Raw genomic sequence first — 24115 nt, 5'->3', positions numbered from 1 at the left:
AACAAATATAGTAGGAAAAAATTAAAGAAAATTATTTTTAATAAAATTTAAAAATAAAGATGAGTTTTTTCTCTTTCTGTATTCAAGAGAAGAAAAGAAAGTAAAAAGAGAAAAAAGAAAAAAGAGAAAAAACTGAAATTGTTTGAAAGTTTGAAAAAATGAATACAGTAGACTAAAACGAAATGATGGAAGTAAAACAGAATTTGAAAAACTTTACAAAAAAGTAAAGAATATAGTGAAAAAAATTAAAGAAAATATTTTCAATAAAACTGAAAATAAGAATGAATTTTTTCTCTGTCTGCATTCAAGAAAAATAAATGAAATGAAAAAGACAAAAAAAAAGAAAAAAGAAAGTAAAACAAAGAAAGAAAATTTATAGATGGACCTGCTAACATATTGAAATAGGAATGAAATTACTTTATTTTCCACTAGAAGTCAGAGTATGAAGAGCTTTATAGTCCATAAACTAAGCAGACAGTGAGACTTCTGTTCTTGAAGAGCAAGGTTGGCCCAGTTGGGCAGGGCTTAGTGTAAGAGCTCTGTTCTCCACTAGATGGCGTTTGTAGCCTACTGTGGTGGATTGTTGCGGTGCCCGCCCATAGGTGCGCATGCGCATGAGCGGGAGCGATAAAATGGCATTACCCAGCCAGCCTGTGTCTCGTATTGGAACTCTGTTCTCGCCGATCAGCAATCGTGCACCCGTCCTTTGTCTTCAGGTTTCGTCCACTCCCCTCTTTTACACTGTCCGTGACCAAGCCCCAGGTAGTACCTCTCTCCCAAGTTTTGTCTCAGATACGGCTCTATTCCCCGGCCCCTTACTTCTGAGGGACTGCAGCTTTGACCCGTTCTGCCCCTCTGCGGAGGGTCTCACCGAGTAATGGCCTGTTGCCAACTGCACCCAGGAATGTTTGTGGGGCCTTGCTGCTGCTGAAGCCCAGAGATTGCGGCCAGGTGCCAGCCCGCCCCAGAAGAAGTTCACGAGATAGTGTAGCAGCAGCGTTTCAGGGATTATGGAAAATCACAACACACTCTGGCACCAGCCTTCACCCTTCACCACTTTGTTCCAGCACCAGAGAATGTGGGCGTTCTCTGGGGTCTGCTGGGCCCAGGTTGCCTCACAGCCTCTACCAAATGTCCTTCCAGCAGTGGAACCGCTTCTCCCCGTGTTGCCCAAGAACCGCCTGGACCCCATTCTGCTCCCGGGGATTCGTCCTTCCCGCCAGAGCACTGCCAGGTATCGAGCTGCGGAGTTGCAGACTTGCACTCCCCTTGTTTACAGTCTTAATGGAATTTAAACCCTCTCCTTTCTTTCTCCCTTTTTAGTTTAATCCCTGCGGTTGTTGCCAATTTTCCACTTTCTCTCCAGCTGCTTTTGCAGAGGGGTGCTTTTCCTGTATTCTCCCCCCCAATCTCCGTCCTCTTCACCCGCAAAAGCACCTCCTTTCCCACGGCTTCTCACTCTCCAAGTTCACCTCTCCGTGCCACATACCTGCTGAATTCTGTGGTTCAGTTTGTGCAGACTGTTGTGTTAATCCTCAGATCACTTTTCTAGGTGTGCAGAATGGTTTAGTGTTGATCTGGCTGTATTTCATGGATGCGAGACACACAAAAAACTTCCATGCTGTTCTGCCATCTTGGCTCCCTCCTTTCGATAGCAAGAGATAATTTAACCATTCTTTGTTACTGCATGATAGGTAACATCGATTTTCTCCCTGGGGTAGACAAATTATAGCTTTCTCATATTCCACTTTGACTCAGTTAATTCAAAATTTTACACTTTACCTCACCTGCAAGTATCAATTTCTGTACATTTAAATCTTTAAACTTTAAGTGACAGAATCCCAACTATAAACTTGCTTAAGATAACAATAAATACAAAGAGGATTATTATCAGTTTATATAACAGAACAATCCAGAAGAAAAGAGCTAGCTTTGGGAAGAGCTATATATATCCAGTGTACCCTCGGTGCTTCAACAGTCTCTTCCCATTTCCCACTCTTCTTTTTAATCACCACTTCTATCTATCTTTTAGCTCTTTTGTTCTCCGTTGGCTTCATTCTCAGGCAGACTCTCACCATATAGAAACCTTTGGCGTCTCTTTCCAATTATTTCTAAAAAAAAAAGTCTTGGTTTTAACTTCCTGACTCAGCCACAGTCACATGCCTGTCCTTGAGGTACTCATTGTACAACTCTTTGGGTATAGGCTTCTTCCTATCCCTCAGAGCTGGATGATTTGGGGCCGGATTTACCTGAATTAATTGGCAAAGAAAAATAGAGTTGCTGATAGCCAGAAAAAGGGAAACTACCTGCTAAACAGACAAAAGGAGAGATTATTACTACATTTGAGTAAATCAAATAGCTAAATTAGATAACCTTGCTGAAGTACTTATTTCTAAGAGAAGTCTCATTCCATAATTTTTGTCTCTACTCTTTGCCTGCCTTTTGTTCCAGAGCAAAAATGTAACCAGGTTCTTCTTGCAACATTCTTCCAGGTGTCTCTGATGTAGAATGAATATTCAGAGCTTACCTGAAAACACTGACACCATGTCATGTTTGTCTGATTAAAACTTCTGACATGTGGTTGGATATCAAGCAATGTCTGTTTTTTAACTTTTCAATAACGTTTCAGGCTACTAGCAATAGTGATATGGACACATTGATATGCTATAATCAGTTCTAGGTTGGGTTTTGATAGTTTACAATGTAATTTCTCTGAGAGAAATTTTAGGTAAAATAATGGGCGTTTTGATCTCTGTGAGTTTGCTTCATTTTTACAGTGATTAGAAAAGTCCATTTAGCTGATTTGTCACCCTTGTAAGAACTTGCTATTAGAAGCTCATCAGAGTTCTTTGGAGAAGGGCATTTTATATGGGTAAAGGAGAGGCGAGTTTAAATCTTTTTGAAGTTGTTTTTCAGTCTCCGATTCAAATCACCCAAAGTCCACATATAAATTAACTCCAACATTACCTCGAGGTTAGCAAGATTGTTTTAACATCACCTTTTGATCTCATTTTGACAAAATGGCCTTACATTTCTGTGGATCAGTGTGGCTACCACAATACATCACTGTCCTCAGCATACTCTAAGGGTGATCTTCAAATACCATGACATAATAGAAAAACACTCTGGAAAATGAATTGCCTTGTACTTCAATACCATCTTTGTTTGGTTTTAAGAACTTGCCTTCCTAATTCCGTAGTCAGAACCTGAGAGTCCAAGAATAAATTGGACACCACTCCAGATGGTGCATTTAGCAATCCATTCTACTTGGCCAGCATTTAGCATGGAGACTAGCAAATTCAATTATCCTTTCCTCACTTGTACAGATATTTCACCTTAGCATCTTCTAGCTTCAGAACTTACCATACCATGATAGAACAGAACTCTCTGGAAAACTCATTTATCTTATGGCCATTAGCATCTGTTTTTTTCAACTTCCTCCTTGCGTGCCCTCTGCGGCTGTTTGCAGTCATGGGTAGCCAAGTATATTGCAAAGGGCCCTTTCGCTCTCCTTTGTCACTGAAAACATTGCTTTCCACCTCTCTACCTTCTCTTTCTTTTTTACTATTGTAAGTATATTCCTAAATACTAAAAACAAGCAGAAGACATTTTTTCGATGAGATGCTATCAAGAAGAATAGTCTCATGCAAACTCTTTCTGTCTCCCTTTTTCCCAGTAACGTCTGCACCAGCCTTCACGGATTGTGACATTTACATATAGGGAATGAGGGGCATTCCACACTGACAATGCTCCTTGACCCAAAGTGTGTTTGTCTGTTGGAAGAAAGTAAGAGGACAGGCCTCCAGTAATGAGCTGGTTGAGACCCTTGTAATCCCCGTGGAGTTTTCAGGTAAAGGGAAAGAGGAAACAGAGATTCTCAATCTCCTCCACAATCCCTCTGTGGGACTGTAGTTCTCCTGATTTCTGTGGAACCTGCTTTTCAGTGGCTCCTTTGAGGTTTCTCCAAGCTTCTAACACAAATGTTCCTAAGACGTACCTCAATAGTTGTTTCCTTTTTGACATCCTGTGTTTCCCAGGCCCTGCCATTCACAACTTTCTTTTCTATCTACTATTGCTTTCTCATGCCTGTAGCTCTTAACACATTAGACCAGTTGTCAAAAATGTGGCAGAAAGTATTTCTACGCATTTATAAAATGTTTTCTTATTGCTTACATGTAGGCATTCCATTATTCTCCTAAACTTAGTCATTTTTCTACTGTCTTATTATCTATATAAGAAGCAGTATAAAATAGTGGGTAGAAATCGTAGGTCTTGGTTATAAACTGCTAAATTGAGGTTAGAACCCCAACTAGTGCTGTGACCTTAGAAAATCTACTTAACCTCTCTGTACTTCAGTTTCTCAACAACAAAATAAATATAACAGTAACACTAAATCAAAGGTTATTGGAAGAACTTAGTGTCTACAACCCTTGTCTAAAACCCTTGAGACTTGATGTATCCTAGAATGAAGAAATTTTTATTTTCAAAGAAAGGTTATGTGGAGTCTATACAATAAATGACACAATGCCCCATCACAGAGATTGGGCAGCACAGTCAAGCATATTAACAATTCTTTAGGAAAGCATGTGAATATACACACTAAGTAAAGACAAGATATAGCTGCATAAAAGTTCAGGTCAGGTGTTACTGTCAAATGAGTTATAAAAAAATATGTGTCAGGGGACCCCGGGTGGCTCAAGTGGTTAAGTGTCTGACTCTTGATTTGGCTCAGGTCGTGATCTCATGGTTCATGAGTTTGAGCAACACTTGGTCTCCATGCTGTCAGTGTGGAGCCTGCTGGGATTCTCTCTCTTTCTCTCTCTGTGTCCCTTCCCCACTTGTGCTCACTCTCATGTTCTCCCTCTCTCTCTCTCAAAATAAACAAACTTAAAAAAAAAATACATGTTTCAGAGTTGGAACCACCTGAGTCTAAGTATTTAGCCAAGTGTTTAACACACAGTATATTCCTCAATGACATTGTCTATTATTAATATTATTATTTAATAAAAAAAATTATTGAGTGCCTACCATACACTACTTATTTTGATATATGTTATTGTTTTACGGAATCTCTTAATTAAGGTCAGAGACTCTCACTTCTTGTCTGGCTTTGATTAATTAATACTTAATTCTTTTAAGATTCAGTGAAACCTTCAGAACTTGAGGAGATAGTTATCAGAAGAGTCTTTCTAACAAAATTATTTTATTTTCTCCTCTGGAGAACTTTAATATTCAGATATAGTACACATTATTTTCTTTCAAAAAATTTTTTATTTACATATAATTGGAGGGTAAAATTATAAGGTATTTAAAGTGTAGAGTGTGCTCATTTGATATACTCATATAATGTGAAAGAATTCCCCTCTGCAAATTAACAAATCCATCACCTTATATATTTATCTTATTTAAAAAAATTTTTTTGGTGAGAACATTTAAGTGGTACACTCTTTGCAAAAATTTCAATTATACAATACAGGGTCATCAACTACAGTCACCATGTTATACATCAGATTCTAATCCTGTGGTGGTGGGGCTCCAAGAAGAACTGGAAATAGCTGCTAATCTCATCCCAACTCCTCATCCATCCCAGTCCCCTTCAAAACAGAGTGTTTATACTCCCACAAATTCCTCCAACACATTTGCTCTCCGTTCCCAAGGTGATTCATCTCCTTTCTTTGTACTTGACATGGCAGGCAATATAAATATCCATTACAACACTTTATTTCCTATTTTGAGCCATTGAAAAGTGGGCATCTCATATCTTCTACTGGACGTTACATGGTAGCAATTATGTGGAAAATATCATGACAAGTTACAAAATACACAGACTATGGAATACCCCATACTCTTTTTCTTCCCCACTTAATTACACCTTGATATTAGGACATGGGAAGACAGGATAGTATCTATGAACAACAGTGTATTAAATTTTTAAGTTCAGAGGTGAAAGAAGTCTTATTCCAGATAACCGCCCAAGGCCTTGACCTACAGAGCAGACTTCATACATTTTAAACCCAAATGTATTCAATGGCCTGCCTAAACTATAGAAGAGGCCATCATCATTTTTTTTTTTTTTTTGATAGTCTGGCCCCTAGTTTTCTTTTTCTTTCTTACTATTTTATATTTTTATTGTTTTATAATTATAGGCCAAATAAAAGAAATATCTTACAATTTTTGTGTAAGCAGTTTGGCCCCTGGTTTTCATTTCTTCATTTCACTGTTAAATAACCACAAATTAATATAAGAAATTTTATATGTAGAGGCGACTGGGTAGCTCAGTCGGTTAAGGATCTGACTTCAGCTCAGGTCATGATCTCACTGCTCATGAATTCGAGACCTGTGTTGGGCTCTGTGCCTCAGAGCCTGGAGCATGCTTCCAATTCTGTGCCTCCCTCTCTCTCTGCCCCTCTCCTGCTCCCACTCTGTTTCTTTCTCTCAAAAATAAATAAATGTTAAAATTTTTTAAAAGAAATTTTATATGTATATATACACATATGGTATTTTGGGTATATAGATATAAAATTATCTATAGACAGATAAGCAGGCAGAAATACAGATATGTCCCATAAAAAGTCCATCTAGACTTTTTTCCCCAAAAAGCTTTATTTCAGGACACATTGCTATCTACTCACTGAAATGTGAAATTCACTCAGAAGGCCACTTTATTTCCAGCCTAAAATTCCTCGTGTTTTGAACACTTGATATGGTGGCCTTTGGGTTTACTGCCAGTTGAACCTAAATTCTGTGGCCATTACCCCGAAAAGTACATAAGGCTGTGAAACAAGCTCTTAAAGGAAAGTAGTTTTTCAAGCTACATTATGGTGCTTTTAAAGGGAATAAAATCCTTAATGAGAAAATGAGTCTCCTAAGACTTCTGGCTCCAAGGTCAGCCCTGCACACTTGCCCTCTTAGTTTGGCAGAGAATCTGTGAAGGGACATTTCAGGGAGCCAATTCTGTAAAAGGTCCAGGATGAAATAAAATGACAGCCGGTTCTCTGGAGCCTCTGTTGGGCAACTTTATAATCCTTTGACAGATTTCCTCTGAAGCAGTTCCCACACAATAGCCAGTAACCCATCCTCTCCCCCTGCTACATACCAACGGAGGAAGGAGAAAGTGTGTTGCTAAGAAACCTGTTGCAATCACACCTGACGGAACTAACACTTGTCAGCTAATAACAGTTTAGTGTGAATAAACTTATCAAATCTTCCCAAGTGGATTAATACATTGTCAGCTTCTGGAGGGCTTGGGCCCTGTATTTATTTATCTTTATTTCTAGTCACATCTACTGCAGTGCTAAATACATGTTTTTGGAGGCTCAGCTGAGGTCAGACTGACCCACAGTATTGCCCTCAGCTGGCTCTTCCAGGTGGAGAGTGAGGAGGAAGAAGAGAATCTTTTTCTAGTCTGCTGTTGCTGGCTGCTAGAGTCTATGCTGCAAGCAGTACAAAGATGTGGCTGCTTTAAGAGAATACCTGGTGGGGGATAGAACCTACTGACCTTATAGTGTGATGATTAGGGGAGAAAATGAAGCTTCAGATTCAGAACCACTCACTGAACGCTGAGATGGGTATCGCGAATATTGCTGAATAGAGGATAATGGAAAATCTCTAAAATTACTGTGCATGAGACTTCTGGAGTCTCTCTAGGTGATCTGCATTAGTTGGTGGTATAATTTTGGTGTGACTGCCCCTCCTCTAGGACAGCAGCAAATGAAGTTTGGATAATGGGGTACAGAAAGTAGGGTTGGAATAATTTTATTCATTCCCGCTTCCTGTGCACCCACATTTAAGGCTCCTTGGTAAACTACAATGAACACTTTAACATTGTGAGAAATGGAGATGACAGTAAAATGTAATTACATTTAATTTATCGAATGCAGAATAATAACATTCTGTAAACTAGGACACGTAAGAGAAAGGGAAAATCGAATCTGGTTTCCTGAGCCTCTTTCCTCTCCGTCTCTTTAGTATTAACCAAGGCTCACACTGCAACATGTATTATAAGGAGATGAATTCATTGGTGTGGTTCTTTGTTATTTTACTTTCACCCAGAAATGTAATTAAGAAGGAAATCATATTACCTAATGACAGAGACAAAGTATGTCAGAAATGGCATTATTACTGCAAAATTACAGAAAACACAGACTCCATTCCTACTTCTAATTTATCACAATAGTGATAAAAGGTCTAAATGCTCCTAAACAGGGAAATTGAATGCGAGTTATCAGCATTGTGTTACTTATGAGCAGAACTAATTTCTTTTCACCCTTATGGAGTTAATTATATAATTTATGATGCATTTTGCTTCTTTTGATGGTAGTAGTGTATGTAACAATGACAATCCTTGGTGTTCTACCTTGAAGAACTTCTATCTCAAGCTCTAATGCACCTGTGAATTCACAGGATAAACTTTACTAGTCATCAAAGTGGTAAGTGGAGTTCTTGATTAAGAAAATGAAACACAAGGAGTTCAAAGGTTTATGAACTTTACTCGAGTTTATGCAGCATTTATTTCCCAGGAGGGAAAAAAATCACCACCCGCTTAATTTCACATGCCTCCTGACTCTGAGCCTCTGGGACATAATAAAATCACTGGTATATACTTTCTCACCCTGATGAAATCTGCTGTCAGATGTGACCTTTTTGTTCTTTTTGTTCAGACCAAACGTGGTCACCAACATGTGCTTGGAAGAGGCTTCAAACCTACACTTAACTCCTTGTATTCCGCTTTTTCTTCTGCCAGCCTGCCCAGAGGCTGCAACTAATGCCTCCCATGCTCAGAGCTCGGCAAATAAGCCACACACTCCAGCAGTGACCCTCTGATCAGCTGGGAGGATTTTGTGATATGATACGTCCCTTCCAGGTGCTTTTTATCTTGTTAGAGGGACCATGATCATTTTTAGGAGGCCATTCTCAGCTCAGATACTGTTGTCTCAAGTAGTCCCTTTCCTCTTTAAAGACTTGCCAACGTCATTCTTCTTTCCTGACCCTTGCCCTAGCACTTTGGTACCAGGAACTGGTTCTTCCAGGATCTTTCTGGCAGGGAAGGATAAGGGAGAGCCTTTCTTTTTTTAGGACAAGTTCAAGGAGAAAGACAGAGCTGAGAGAGTGACATCGAGACTGACAGTGTTGAATTTTTGCCCTAGCTTTGTGATCATGACACACAGAGGAGGTTAAAAAATTTCCCCTACCCTTTGTGTTCCAGGAAATTGTATCCTACAGAGAACCACCCTATGGGATGTGACTTCAATAGAACTCAGATGGCCCCTTGTTTCCCTAGGACAAGGCCGAACACAGATTCTCCAAATTTTCATTCTTTGCCTCATACATGTTTAGATGAACAGCTTGTCCCCTCTGAGCAATCAGAACAAAATGATGGTTAACTAATTTTTTTTTTCTTTCCCAGGTAACTGAACTTTGATTCCCCTTCAGCCTGAGCCAGCATATAACCAGACCTTAAGAGTGTTGGTCAAGAATAGGCTGGTCTCACAGTAAAACATCCTCTGATCTACTGTCCCATCAGGATACCCCTAATCCTACAATGCCACACATGGTTCTTTCTAGACTATTTACTTATCCCTGGAAAAGAAAAGCCATTTTCTGCTTAACTTGTAAGACATTTGCAAATGTCTGATTGACCATTCTCTGTATTGTGATAGTCTCTGTCTTCCAATCTTACCACTTCCCTGTACATTAGGCCAAATTAAATGTCTACACATTTCTTCCCCAACAACTGATATTCTCTCTCTCTCTCTGTCTCTCTATCTCTGTCTGTCTCTCCAGAAAGACTCCTATTTATATTTCTCTGATAAAAGAATAGGTGTGGTGATTGAGCAAGTTACAAGAAGGTTACCACAGAAAAGCAAATTTTTCTTTGTCTCTGAATGTCTCCCAAATTGCTTGGCAATCTCAAACTCTTAGATCTCTGTTTTACATAGATGTGCCCTTCAGAAGAACCCATTGGTAAAGCCAATCAGTTTGCCCCAGAGGAAAAACAAGCTTAGAAAATCCTTGTTTTAATTGTTTCTTTCCCCTTTCAGTAAACAGAGCATGATTTACCACAAAAATGCCAGACTGCCATATTTGACTAAATGAATTCTGAAGATTTTAGATAGAATGAATAATGCTTATTCTAAAATGGAATTGTTTTTGTATTTTTTTTTCTTATGGGAGAGGATTCATTCATGCCTTTCAAGTTAAAAATAGTATTTGTTTTTCTTAGCATTCATTACTAGACAGGGTCTTTGTAGACTTTCACGGTTTAAGCCTTTTCAAATTAAATTTGAAGGACCACTATTCTTTCCTATCAGAGTAAAACACATTCTAAATCCTAATAAATCTATTTCTTTAATATGCCACTTGATGTATAATAGTGCAAACAAAAACACATAATGGGTTCCTCTTGAGAAAGAAAAATGTATTCACTCCTGATGAAAGATCTTTTGATAATTCACTCTTGGCTTCACCACTTGATTTATATCATCTTCCCACATTAATTTGTTTTTAATTTTTTTTCCTGCCTTCTAAGGTTTTTCTCATTTCAGTGACATATACGTGACAGATAAGGTTGATGAACTACAGAAGATTCTAACTCAGATGAAAAGCTTAAATTATTCTGCACTCCATAGAATCCATGCAAGAAACTGAGAAGTCAGGATTTCCAAGGGCTTGATCATAGCATTTTAGAAACAAGTGATAAAATCAACAACAAAAACCACCCATTAAAACAGAGTGTATTTTTTGGGCCAATACCAAATGGCTCCCTGGAGTGTATTTTTTCCAAGCCTTCAGCTGATTCAATTGTGTACTCTAAAAATGATAGCAAAGCTATAGAAGCTCTATAAAATCCATTCTTTATTACAGATCTTAATTTCAAAAATGTATTCCATCTATGAACTTTATTTTAATTTAAGGAAAAGTAATAACTTTAACTTTCTTCAGGTAGGGAAGGAAGCAGTGTAGATGACAGTGCATCAAGGTGAAACTCACTGTTTTTAAAAAATAATACCTAATCCCTTTACAAGTATAGCCTATGTACCTTCATATGGAGACTCAACTACTGCAGTCTCGTTCTGTGTTTCACCAGTCAAGTTAGATGCCACTGATTGGATCATTTTTCTTTATTCTGTCTTGGTAATAGGAAATACATTTCTGTCATCTTTTTTTCTTCCATGATTAGATTGCAGGAGTGTGTTTTATGTATCTCTTCAACAGTCCTTTGCAATGATGATTGATTTGAGGTTGTGACTGAGCTAGAATACTGCCATTCCAGCACTGCCTTCTGGGTAAGAAAGGCTCATGATGTGTCAGTTTCCTCATCTGTAAAATGGAATTCTCGTGGAGGTGAAAAAGGATCATATATTTAAAGCATCAAAGGCTGGGGATTGACTTGTTTCTTTGTTATGTATTTGTGCTTCTAAACACTTTATTTAGTTGAGGGCGATGTGTTCTACTTATTTAATTTTTTTTTTTTTTCTGCAAAGCACCTGTAAATATTGAGCTTTTACTATTAGTCTGAATCGTATTAGAAACATCTAACCTAACTGACTGACTACCCACGGGATGCTAAAAATGTCCTGGCCCTGTATTTGAGTACGTGTGTCTCATAAAAGTAGGTAAACAGTGTGATTTTTTTTTCTTAAAAAGACATTTTTTTCTTTATGCTTTCTTATAAATATATTCTGAATTAACTTCATTCTACGATAATAATTTGGGGAAATAAATTCTTCAAAAATAAGTAGGAATAGGAATACTTTTAGACAGTAACTTCCTTAGGAATAAAATCAGTTTAGTTAATTTTCTACCTAACATCCCTGAGGAACCTCTGTATTCGGAGCCCTGTACCAGAAGCTTTGGGCTTGTTTGCTTAAATGTAGGGATCTTTAGGCTGCAACTAGAGCAAAGTATGACAAAGTCTATTCCTGTTGAATGGTGAGCCTCTTTTCAGCTGTATCATGGGCATCTCTTGCAGGCAGAAATCACCTGGTTATTACAGCTTATAAGTAGGATATTCTATACAATCTGTGACAGCATGCAATATCTTCAAAATATGTGCTTGTGGATGGCTTTGACCACTTAATTCTTATAACTAAATTTCCACAGGACCCATGTTTTCTAAGCTATAGCATAAGTCCTCGAAGCTACAGCATTTCCTAGCAACCCACCCACACTGCTGACTTATTTAGATGTGTTCTATGGAATTGTGTGTGAGGAGATTTCTTGAGAAGCCTCCCACCTTTTTTTTTTTTTTTTGTTACTAAGAATGGATATATTTCCCACTCATTAATGGCCTAATAATTTACAGTTAGGGTGTGAATTTTGGAAGAAACTATTTACAAATACTGTTTTAGTTTTATACATCCATACTCAAATAGGCTTTCAATAAAAGTTACCACCGCCATGTTTTACTAAAGGGTTATTTTTTAATCTAAACCAATATTATTTTAATTTGTCTGCCTGATCATCTAAGTCTTTGAGATTAAGAATGTATGTATGTGTCCTGATTACCAGAATTATTTTTCAGAAAAAGTGTAATAATATAAACAAATTGATCAAGGTGGAATGCTAGTTATCATGCTAACATTAGATGCTATACATATGTTTTCATTAATTCCCATGACAACCTTACAAGCCATCTACCTTATGGAACAAAAAATGTGACTTGGAGAGTATAACTTGCTCAGGTCATATAGCCAGTCACCAGCAACAGAATTAGTCACCCTAATTAATTGGAATTAGTCATGCTAATTCCAATTTTAGTATATGTGCTGCCAAAACAAGCTCTCATCACCCTAATTCCAAAGCACATTCTTGATTTTTGCCCTGTGTCAAAGCATGTGTATGTGTTGTATGTAACAGTTTCTGGCACAGAAATTATTTGCTGAGAAATGAATGAAGAGGAAATACTTGATAAAGCAATGCAGATGCACATATATTAAATGTATTGTATTTTACATTTTTATATTTTCATAAAAACAAATGTAAGTGATCAGAACTCACACATGCCTATTCTGAAGAAGCATTTATATAGAATAGTCATAAGACTAGGATTCACAGATGTGGGGTTTCCTGTTGTCCATTACACGCTGACTGAAACAGATCTCCGACTTGGGAGAGAGACTTCAGCTCTTAGGCAGTGGGGTTTTTAAACTGTCGTGATCACTGGTCCAACCCTTGTGGTTACAGCTCTGTGATGTATTGGCCAAAGGCATCACCTGTCACCTCAGCTGTCTTGGTTTGGGGAGTACCAGCTCTTGCCTGACTCAATCGTAGATTAGAGTTTATCTCTACTGCTACAGTTAATACAATCTGGTAGACAAGCCACCTATTCACTGGTTCAGTACTCTACCAGCATTATTTGCCTTAAGCATCTGTACTGAGAGTTTAGTTTTCATGGACCTTTGCAAGAGAGCAACATGCAGGAAATAAGTTTGAATAAGTTACCTCTTACCTTTTATGTACGTTAGAACTATCGTTTGTCTAATTTTATTTTCTATGTGTTCATAAAAGTTGACATTAGTGCCATTGCTCCTTGATATCATCTGTTTAATGCTTCATGAAGTTCAATTGAACTTTTTTTTCTTCTTCTCCTTTTGGAAGAATATATATATACTTTGAAGGGACAAAAATGATTGATGAATGAGAGTAGCAATGGTAATGATTACAATAAGACAGAATTAATATAGGAACTACTTCTGCTTGAGACTTTTTCTGCTGAACAAAGCCTGATTTGTTAAGGAGAGAAATGGAGTGGACAGTCACCTATGTGGCATGGTAAGAGGCAGCAGGGAGTCTTCCTTGTTCCTCAAATATTCTCTTTTCTATTGACTACGTTTTGAAAAATCCTACACTAAAAGATTGCTCTTTTTAATTAAAGGCTTAAAGTGACAGTTCTCCTGGGAGGGCTTACACTGAGCAACTATCAATCCCTTTTGTGTGAATAAATTTCTGAAGAGTTAATATGAAAGGGAATTTAGAGAGGGCCAGTGACAAGGAGAGCTTCTACAAAGTTCCTGAATAATAGAATAGGATCATGAGGGTAGCCACTCAATAGGAAAATTAGTTGATGTTATTAAGGCCACATTTGTCTTTTCAAAGTTCTTTCTATGCCCACTGCTACCCTAACCTAGACTTATCAAGCAGCAGTTGCTTATTCTAAGGTTTACATATGTCCAACATCTAGATAATTGAAAATTCAATTAGACTCACAATATATTCAAGTATTTGGAAATAAATGACTAATCAACTACTCTTCTTTTAACCTTCTTTCCAGATGGAAAGAATCATAATCCTAAATGAAATTCCAGGACCACCCGAGCATTTTAATTTAATCTACTTAACAAAAGAATAAACATGGAAATGATAAAATGAATATTTTTTCTCTAAACTGAATATTATGGTTAAAATTACAGAGACATCTCATTCAGCTAAGATTACATATGATTTTAGTTCTACTGTATGCCTCAGGGGACTATAAAGACAGCATTTGAATTTATTTATATTCTATTGCTTTTCATTCAGTGAAGTCAATAACTAAAAATGATAGGGATATTGCATATATTGTGCTATGAACAATTTGTTACCTTTTCTTACTTGGTCTTGGGCTACCTACCTTCTATACATATTTTTAAAGACACAAATGTATTATTTGCTTGGATGTAACAAAATCCAATCATAATTACCTGGCAAAACCTGGAGTAATCTTGGCATATCTCAGGAAATCCACGCATGAGAAATGCAGCCGGAACCTGTAAGGGACAATAACTAAGTACCGAAACCAAGGCAATGAAGACAACCCAGAAATCCTCGTCTCTCCCACCCTCTTTTTGGGTATATGGGGCTCTTTAGTTCTGCTTTCTTCCACACTTTACTTTTCTGCAATTGGACTTTCACTGCTTGCCCACCAAAGCTGGTAGGCAAATAAGATTGTCCCAGTCCTAATTTTACATGATTTGCAGAGGCCAGAACCCAAAGCCAATTAGAATCTATTCCTATTAAACATTCTTGAGAAAGTGAATTTGATTGGCTGAACCTGGGTCAAGGTATTACTTGAACCATTTTTATCAAGAAGTTTGTAGGTTACCCTGTCTTTATCTGTCTAGTTATTTTAACGCACAAAAATAATCAAAATGGGAGCACCTAGGTGGCTCAGTTGGTTGAGTGTCTGACTCTTGATTTTGTCTCAAGTCATAATCTCAGGGTCGTGGGATTGAACCTTGCATTGGGCTCTGTGCTGAGCATGGAACCTGCTTAAGACTTACTCTCTCTCCCTCTGCCCCTCTCCCTCATGCTCACACTTTCTCTCTCTGTCTCTCTCTAAAATGAAAGTAAAAAAATATTTGAATTAGTACATGATATTGTTGCTTGGTATTTTATTCCAAGCTACAAGCAGTCATTCTGATCATATTAGGACAATTGGAATTTGTTCATATTTATAGGCTTATATTGCAGTCTCCTCAAAATAACTACTGAATGGATTTTAAAAGTAATTGTTATGTGGCTTATTTGTCATAGCACCCAACACACAAAGATAAATCTCCATATTTTTTTGTGGCACCAATTTACCCCATTCTAAAATTTTCACTTGATTCCACCAAGTCTCTCCAGTATGGAAAAGGAATATTACAACAAACAAACAAACAAACAAACAAACAAAAAACCTTAACACAACATTCCTCTCTATAACATAACATTTAGTTCAGTTATCACCTCTTTGTGAAGATGCCCCTTGTAATATTCCCTACATGGCCCCCTCGCATAGCAAAGACCCTGCTTCCCACTCCCATAGCACATGAAGCATGCCACAGATTGCAATATTCATGGTTTTTAACTGTTTAATTTTTCTCTTTTTTGGATTTAGGCAATCAGCCTTGACAGGGCAGGAATTCTGTCCTTATCAATTTGTGCCTTCAGTGCCTATTTATCACAGCAGTAAGTACACAGTAGGCATAAAGTCAGTCAATGATGACTTAGAAATAGCTAAGGGTTGCACAGATAGCTAAAGTGTTATAGTACTCCATGACCAAATGGAGTTCATTCTATTCTAAGTTACAGATTTATCCAGAAATGGGTCACTGTTTATCTTAGATTTAACCTTTATTTTACATTTATCTTTTCATAAGTTTTGAAGGACTTTCAAAAGAAGTTTTTATATAGAACTGTACAAAGAACGCCAGTTTTATAAATGAGAATTGTGTGAAAATCCATGCGACACGTGTAATATTTACATGTGACATAGCTCAATCTATTATCATCTTTGGAATGAAGGGAAGTGAGGAGTTAACTACTTGGTTCCAAAAATATTAGCATAAAATCACATTGTTTCTGACCCAAGTTTCTTATGATAACCTGTTATATTTTTAGAAATCACCTTATAATTTTCTTAAGTTATAATGACAAGTCAGAATACTTTAATGGATAGTGAGCATAGAAAGAAAAGTGAAGTATAACAGTGTCACATTTGTAAGTCACAAACTTAGCAATTAAATATATCAGAGTCTATTTCAATTTAACAATTTTTCTGCCTTTTCCAATATCTTTGTGCTACATATCCAGATTTGCAGGTTTTGTCTCCATCCCCTCATTTTACTCCTTCTCTAGATGACGTTTAGGCACATTGAGAACAGATATAGCATTATATTATCCTTATCTGTTGGCTTCTGGGTAGCTCCTGTTCAGATGTAGATCATCTTGTCTAGTTTCCAGATTTAGTTTCTGTTCTTGTTATATCTTCTGTGAAGTGTCTTAGTTTCACCTCTCTCTGCACAAGAAAATTCCTGGAATGCTAGCGATCTCCTTCTATTCTCCAGGACACACAGCTCAGTTAATCCTTGCAGAAATCCTAGCAAAGATTTCCGATACTGTAATATCAAAGTCTCTGACTTTGGGCTATCTACCACATGACCATTGAGATGTCACACAAAAACTGCTAGATTTCTTTCTCTCTTTCCCCAGGTTGTAGAGAAAGAAGACGTTACCATCTCAAGATCTATTCTCTAACTATGTTATGCCACCATACTCCCTTGTGTGGTCAGGCTGCTTCTTCAAAGGGTTTTGAAATTTTATACGTTCTAATCTAAAAATGAGGAATAAGCCCTTGTCCATTAATATGGGTATTTCTAACAACCTATCCTAGAATTTTGATCTCAAGGCAGATGGGACTTTTACTTTCCCCATGTTTTCCTTTCCACGAGGACTGGAAGACCTCTTTTTTGAAGAGTAACACTGTGGACTAAATTGTGTCCCTTGAAACCCATATGTTGAAGCCCTACCAGATGGGGGTAGGTATTTGGAGATGATCCTACCTGTGTGGATGGTATTTGGAGATGAGTCCTTTGTTTTTTAGAATTTTTTGAAGTTCTATTTATTCAAGTAATCTCTACCCCTCATGTGCTCAAACTCACAACTCCAAAGTCAAGAATCACACATTCTTCCAACTGAGGCAGCCAGGTGCTCCTGGAGGTGAGGCCTGTGAAAGGTAATTAAGTTCAGAGGAGGTCACGAGAATGGCTTCCTGACAAGATTAGTGTTCTTATAAAAAGAAGCATCAGTGCTTCCTTTCTCTCTCTTTCCATGGGAGGACATAGCAAGAAGGTGCTCTTTGAATGCCAGGAGGAAATCTCTCAGCAGAACCTGATCATGCTGGTACCTTGATCCTAGACTTTCAGCCTCTAGAATTGTAAAAAAATACATTTTTGTTATTTAGGCTATCCAGTCCATGGTATCTTACTGTGGTAGCCAAAGCTGAGTAAGGCCATTATTTTCTTCTTCCTATTGCCTGACTTAATCTTAATAAGAAGGATTGTTGTGGGACCAAATGCAATTTACCAAGAAGGCAACATACATGAAGGGGTATTATAAAGTATTATTGCTGTTATGGATAAGAGAAAACAAAGAAGACCTCAAATCTAGACTAAATAATGAGAAATTAAGTATATATTATTTTTCAAACTGTAGGTTATAATCCATTAATGGACTGTGAAAACAATGAAGCAAGTCATAATTAGCCCTTTTCTTGATGATTTAGAATAGAGCGAAATAAGGTAGAAAACATCAGAACACTGTTTTGTGAAAATTTTTATTATTTTGTTGTATGTATGGGCATGTTTTCTTCATGTGTGTATACTATTAATAATATAAAATACATCTTTTCCTGAGATATTAGCTCTCACAGCCATGCCCAGCGTGTTCAGAGAGATGAGAATGTAGGTAAATCCTCCCATTTGAAGTCTCCGTGGCCTTTAACAAGGACTCATTGACAACAATGCCTCTGAACAAGACAGTCAGTCTTGGAGACCATTTGGGGTTCCGTCCCCCATTTTTCTACCTCACATACACATTGAGTTTATCTCTATTGAATTTCAAAATTGATAGTGACACCCCCTCAACTTTTTTTTTTTTTTATTTTTTTAGTTCTTTGGTATTTTATTTTCTAGATTTCCTTCTATTTTTTTCACCCTCCTTCTAACCTTGGTCTGACCCCTTTAATAACCACTGTACATGGTTTAACTTCTCTGAGCATCGATTTCTTCATTTGGAAAATAAGAGAGTTGGACTTTCTTTTATTGAATGTCTATTCTACCCCTAAAATTCTGTAATTTTTTTTTTTTTTTTTTTTTGCTTATATATTAAAGAATTGCATCTGTAAGAGTATAGATTCATGACCTGGGATTCATGACCAGCCTCTCAGGGTCTGAGGATATATTCTCAAGGATTAGAAAGCTCTAAGGGGCGCCTGGGTGGCTCAGTCCGTTGGGCATCCGACTTTGGCTCAGGTCATGATCTCACGATTCATGGGATCTCACGATTTGCATTGGGCTCTGTGCTGACAGCTAAGCCTGGAGCCTGCTTCAGTTTCTGTGTCTCCCTCTCTCTTTGCCTCTCCCCCACTCACGCTCTGTCTCCCTGTCTCAAAAATAAACATTAAAAAAAAAAACTTAAAAAAAGAAAGCTTTAAAATTTGTTACCATACATTTTTATTTGTTTGTTTGCTTTTTTTCATAGCCTTGGGAACTCAGACATACTTTTCTGGTTGTGTAGCTTATGCAAGAGCTCATGAACTTCACATTGTTCAGCATAAATTGGAGTGTATTGTACTGTATATAGGAATACAGAATGAGACAAGAGATATAAGCAGAATATATACAGAAACAACCTGTGAGCCAAATTAAGAATTTTGAACTTTCTTCTAAGATCAATAAGTGTATGTGTGGAGTGGGGGTGGGTCATGAGGATGTTTATGGTAGACGGAGTTCATTAAAAGGGAGAAATGAAAGGTTTTGTTTTAGAAACACCGCCAAAGGAGAGAATAGGTTGGATGTGACAAAACCTTGGGTCTTTTGTGTTATCAGAGTGAAAAATAATGTTTGCCTGCACAAGGGAATAAATAGACAGTGAGAAACAGAGATGTGGAAAAATTGGAGAAATATTTTGTAGATAGATTCACCAGAACTTGATATTGGACTAGATTTGGGGATTTAAGGGAAAGGGATGTGAAGGATGACGTTGGCATATGGTTTGTGCAATTGGTAAGGGGATGGAAAGGCCATTTTTTGAGAGTGGTAGGAAATGGTGAAGTAGGAAGTAGGGAGAAATGAGAAAAAAAATAGAAAAAACATTAATGTGGAAAGTGTGAGAAGGATACCCACACATATTCTAGTACTATCACGCAGTATAGAGGGCTCATTTGGAACTGAACATTATGAATTTGTACACATCTTCCTCAGCAGCATTCAATAGCCAGTAGAAGCTAGGTAGTTTTATTAATCCAAAATTAGAATGCAAAAGGTAGTAGTTTGGATGTCATTCTAGAGATATTGGAGAGCCACTAAATAATTAGATAGGTATTTTAAGTAGATCAATTTGGGTCTTAGAGTACATATAGGATCAGCCCCTATAAGGGGAGAACGGACATAGGACATAAGAGAGGAATATAGAAATGCAATTCTGTTTTCATTTGCAAGCAGGTCTGGTTTTTATATGCCCAAGAGATCTGGGCTGCTTCCAAGGAGGAAGGTGTGACCTTGGGTAAGGCAGTGGTTCTCAAAGTGTGGTTCGCAGAACAGTAGCATTAGCATCACCATGGTGCTCATGAAAAGGCAGAAGAATATCAGCCCCCATCACAGATCTACTAAATCAGAAATCTGGGGGCACAGCCATCTGTGCATTAAACTCTTTCTATAATTCTAATGCAAGTTAAAGTTTGAGAACCACTGGCTTTCAGAAATTTTGGAGAGGGGCTCGACTGAAAATTGCTGGCAGTCTAGGCCCTCAGAAACTGAGGAATATGTGCATCACTCCTGAAGGGGAGAAGTGGGCAACACTTCTGGATCATCAATAGGTGAAGTTGGAAAGACCAGTCTGCAGGCTGTAGCTTCTATTCTGAATTTGGAATATTGACGGTAGTTTGAGTAGGATGATCATAGGGGACAAATTAAAGAATTTGGATACTAATTATGAAAATGTACTATGGAACCTTCTTTTCCATTTATTGTCTTTTTCTTTATCTTGAGTATTCATTTAATATTCACAATGAATTAAGCATTCTTTAGTATCAACAACTCATCTGAAGTCAACTATGATTATAACAAATACATATGGATAAAGAGTTTTATGTTGTGATTAAACAATAGAATATCTTCCTAGTTCAGATAGTTAACAGTAACTGACAACATTTTTTTCCTTTATTATGTATAAGTTGGCAAAAATTAAAACAGGAGCTTTTGAAGTAAATTAAGTTACATTACACAAAAGTATTAATCTAAAGCAAATGCATCCTTCCTTAGTTGATTAGCATAGAATTCAAGTTTTTGTTAGAATAAAATACCCAATACCTCATTAAGCACTCGTGAAATTGTGTAAAACTTGATTTTAAACCCACATTTAATGAATTATTTCCCAAGGCTATTGGCTATATATACACTTTATTGCTGAGTTTCAGCATCTTAAATCCTATAACACCAACCTTGACTAGAGAAATATTCATTGCCAATGTACAATTTATTTAATGCACAGAACAGCTTGATGGTTCCGTTTGGCAAAGTCTAGATGCTATGAGGTGGGTATCTTGAAATTGTCCCACCACTCCAGGCAAGTTGTACCTGGAAATGGCAATCCATCTTGGAAAGAGATAAAGAGGAGACCTGTCAAGTCCCTTTAACTTGTTTTTAAATTGCATTCAAAAGAACTTACTTTTGCAGGAACCGGTAAGTTTTCTGTGCCACTTGAAATAGGATAAATGCTGGCTGGCAAATAGAAACAAATAAAGACATAACAGGTTTAAATAACCCTGAAGACAGAGATTCAGACTTTTAGATTAGTCACTACCTAAGGTTAATTGGTAGTACTTTAGGAAAAATTTAAGGTGAAAATCTCTCAGTAGAAGCAATGTAAAACAAAGTGAAATATGGAGGAAACAGCAGACAAGTAGACTATTACAATGCAGAGATGTGTCTCACTTTTCATGCAATAGTTGCTTTCTAGTTTTTAAATGACCAAATCTCCTAAGTTGACTGCAAACTCAGCACCTTGAAGTTGGGTGAGCCATTTGTTCCTCGACAGTGACTAGTTGGAGTTCCTCCTGGTTTTTTATTATTCATCATTTCACTGGTATAGAGAAGGATGATAACAGAAGATAATAAGCAAAACTGGACAGTGGAATTATGGCTACCTAGAAGATAAAAAGGAAAGTTGAATTTAGCTTGAGTTAGGTATTGATTAGCAGTGGTACTTCGGGATGCCCTAAAGGCAAATGGAAATGGTTATGGAATTCTGATGTAGGTGAAGGTAAATATCAATTACCTCAATCTAGTTAAGTGAAGTTCTATCATTATTCCCATTAATCCTTTATACAAGTGAATTTTTTTCTTTTTTTTTCCATTGAAATTATTTTCTTTGTATCCCCTATTCATGTTGCCCAAATACATGACTGCATATAGTAATGATTTTTTAATGTGCATGTTTGGTGTTAAAGTCAGAGTATGAAGTCATTTACTTGACTTCTAAATGTATTTCCTTTCTTTTTGGTACACTGTCCTGAGTTTAATGAATATCTCCTTCTGCACCCATGAAGACCATGTGTTCAAGAAGCTGACTCTGTTGTTAGGTACATAGGTGGCTCATGAGCTCCCTGGTCCTAGTGACTTATTCAGAGATGGGTCTATGATTTAACTGGTCTGATGAGAATGAGTCTCTGGACTCTTATTTGGGGTTTGCGGCAGAAATGTTCTCCTTTGCTGGATAGGAATGCAAAAATAGGATTTCTTGGGGGCCACTGTCATCCATCTTGGACGATGAGAAGAAAAGCCACTAAAGAGTGAAGAATACACCCAGAAAGAGGAATTGAGACATACAAGATGAAAACAAAAAAAACATAAATAAGTTCTAGTAATATCGTTTAAGCTATTGTTCAAGTACTACTTGAAAAATGTTTTCAGCCGCACAAACAGTAAGTTACCTTTACTAATTAAGCCTATTTGAGTTGTATTTTTTACCATTTGCAAACAAAAACATTTTGATAAATGTGGTATTCCTAGGATTCCTGGGTGGCTCAGTCATTTAAGGGTCTGACTTCAGCTCAGGTCATGATCTCAACCTTCGTGGATTCAAGCCCCGTGTCAGGCTCTGTGTTGACACCTCAGAACCTGGAGCCTGCTTCGGATTCTGTGTCTCCCTTTCTCTTCACCCCTCCCCTGCTCATGCTCTGTCTCTGTCTCCCTCAAAAATAAATAAACATTAAAGAAAAAATTAAATGTGGTAATCCTCCACACTCCAATCCCTAAATGACATATTTAAAAAAAAAAAAAAAGTATAGAAAGAAAGAAAGGCACCTGTGTGGCTCAGTAGGTCAAGCCTCTATGCCAGATTTTGGCTCAGGCCATGATCTCGAGGTTTGTGAGATGGAGCCCTGCATCGGGCTCTCTGCTGATGTCTTGGAGCCTGCTTGGGATTCTCTTTCCCTCTCTCTCTGTCCCTCCCCTGCCTGCATTCTGTCTCTCTTAAAATAAATAAACATTAAAAAAAAAATAAAGAGAAACAGACACACATAAGTAGCAGTATTTCTATAGGAGTGTAAATTATTTTCTGACTTTCTATATGTAAGTCATGGGTGCATGCAATACCTTACTTTAATTGCTTCCCTCATGGCAATATAGTTGAAGTCATAAATAGCCAATATCAGTGAGCAATTTGGAGGTTTCTGACTTTATTTTCTTTTTCTTCACTCATTGCCAGGGAAATATACATAACATAATCAAAGTATTATTTAGGAGTCAGGAGGGTTTCTCAACATTGACAGAAGACAGTCATCTATAAACAAAAATCCTGTTTCATTCAAATATTTTGCTCATGGTAATAAAGAGTATAAGAAAGAGAATGAGAAATCACAGAACAAACAAATTGTTTCTTCTCCTATTTCAAAGATTACCTGGAGGTATCTGTTGCCCTTTACTATATAATTAGAAAGATGCATTACTTGAAGTTAAAATTTCCAGTGAATAAAAAAACATGTTTTCATGAATATATTGATCTAAATAACTTAGAGAAAACTCATATGCTTTTATTGTAGGTCAGAACTCACCAGTGAAGCTCCATCATTAAATAACCGAAATTGTCTTTTTTTTTTCCAATTTGACTGCATAAGTATGTTTTTCTAACAGTTGTTGAGTATACATTAGTGTCCTTGTTTTTTTTTTTTGTTTGTTTCTGTTTTTTTTCTTTTAGTATTAAGAGGCTACAATAAGGAACCCACTAGCGATGTTGACAATGAAGGGAATAATTGGCTTTCTGGGAGATAAATGATAAAATCAATATTGGATTACAGATCAGCACACTTACAACAGACCAGATGGCTTCTTGTTGCAGTATTAACATATTTTAAGAAAAAGGCACCACACACAGAAGGGGCATTAGTGAATCATGGAAACATAGGAAAAGCCATGTCTTTCGGGAAATGGTAATCATTATGAAATGAAGAGAAGACCGTAGTCATTAGGCATCAAGTTATTTATAACCCCCTAGCAAGGCTGACCTTTCAATTTTGAACCAAGGGGCCCTCAAGTCTTTCTGATCTAAATGGAAAGTCCAACTTCACAGTGAGATGGAACAACAAGTTTCCTCT

The sequence above is a fragment of the Panthera onca genome, chromosome C2, assembly GCF_046562875.1.
Source record: "Panthera onca isolate mPanOnc1 chromosome C2, mPanOnc1 haplotype 2, whole genome shotgun sequence".
Classification (NCBI taxonomy): Eukaryota; Metazoa; Chordata; class Mammalia; order Carnivora; family Felidae; genus Panthera; species Panthera onca.
This window is presented reverse-complemented; position numbering follows the sequence as displayed.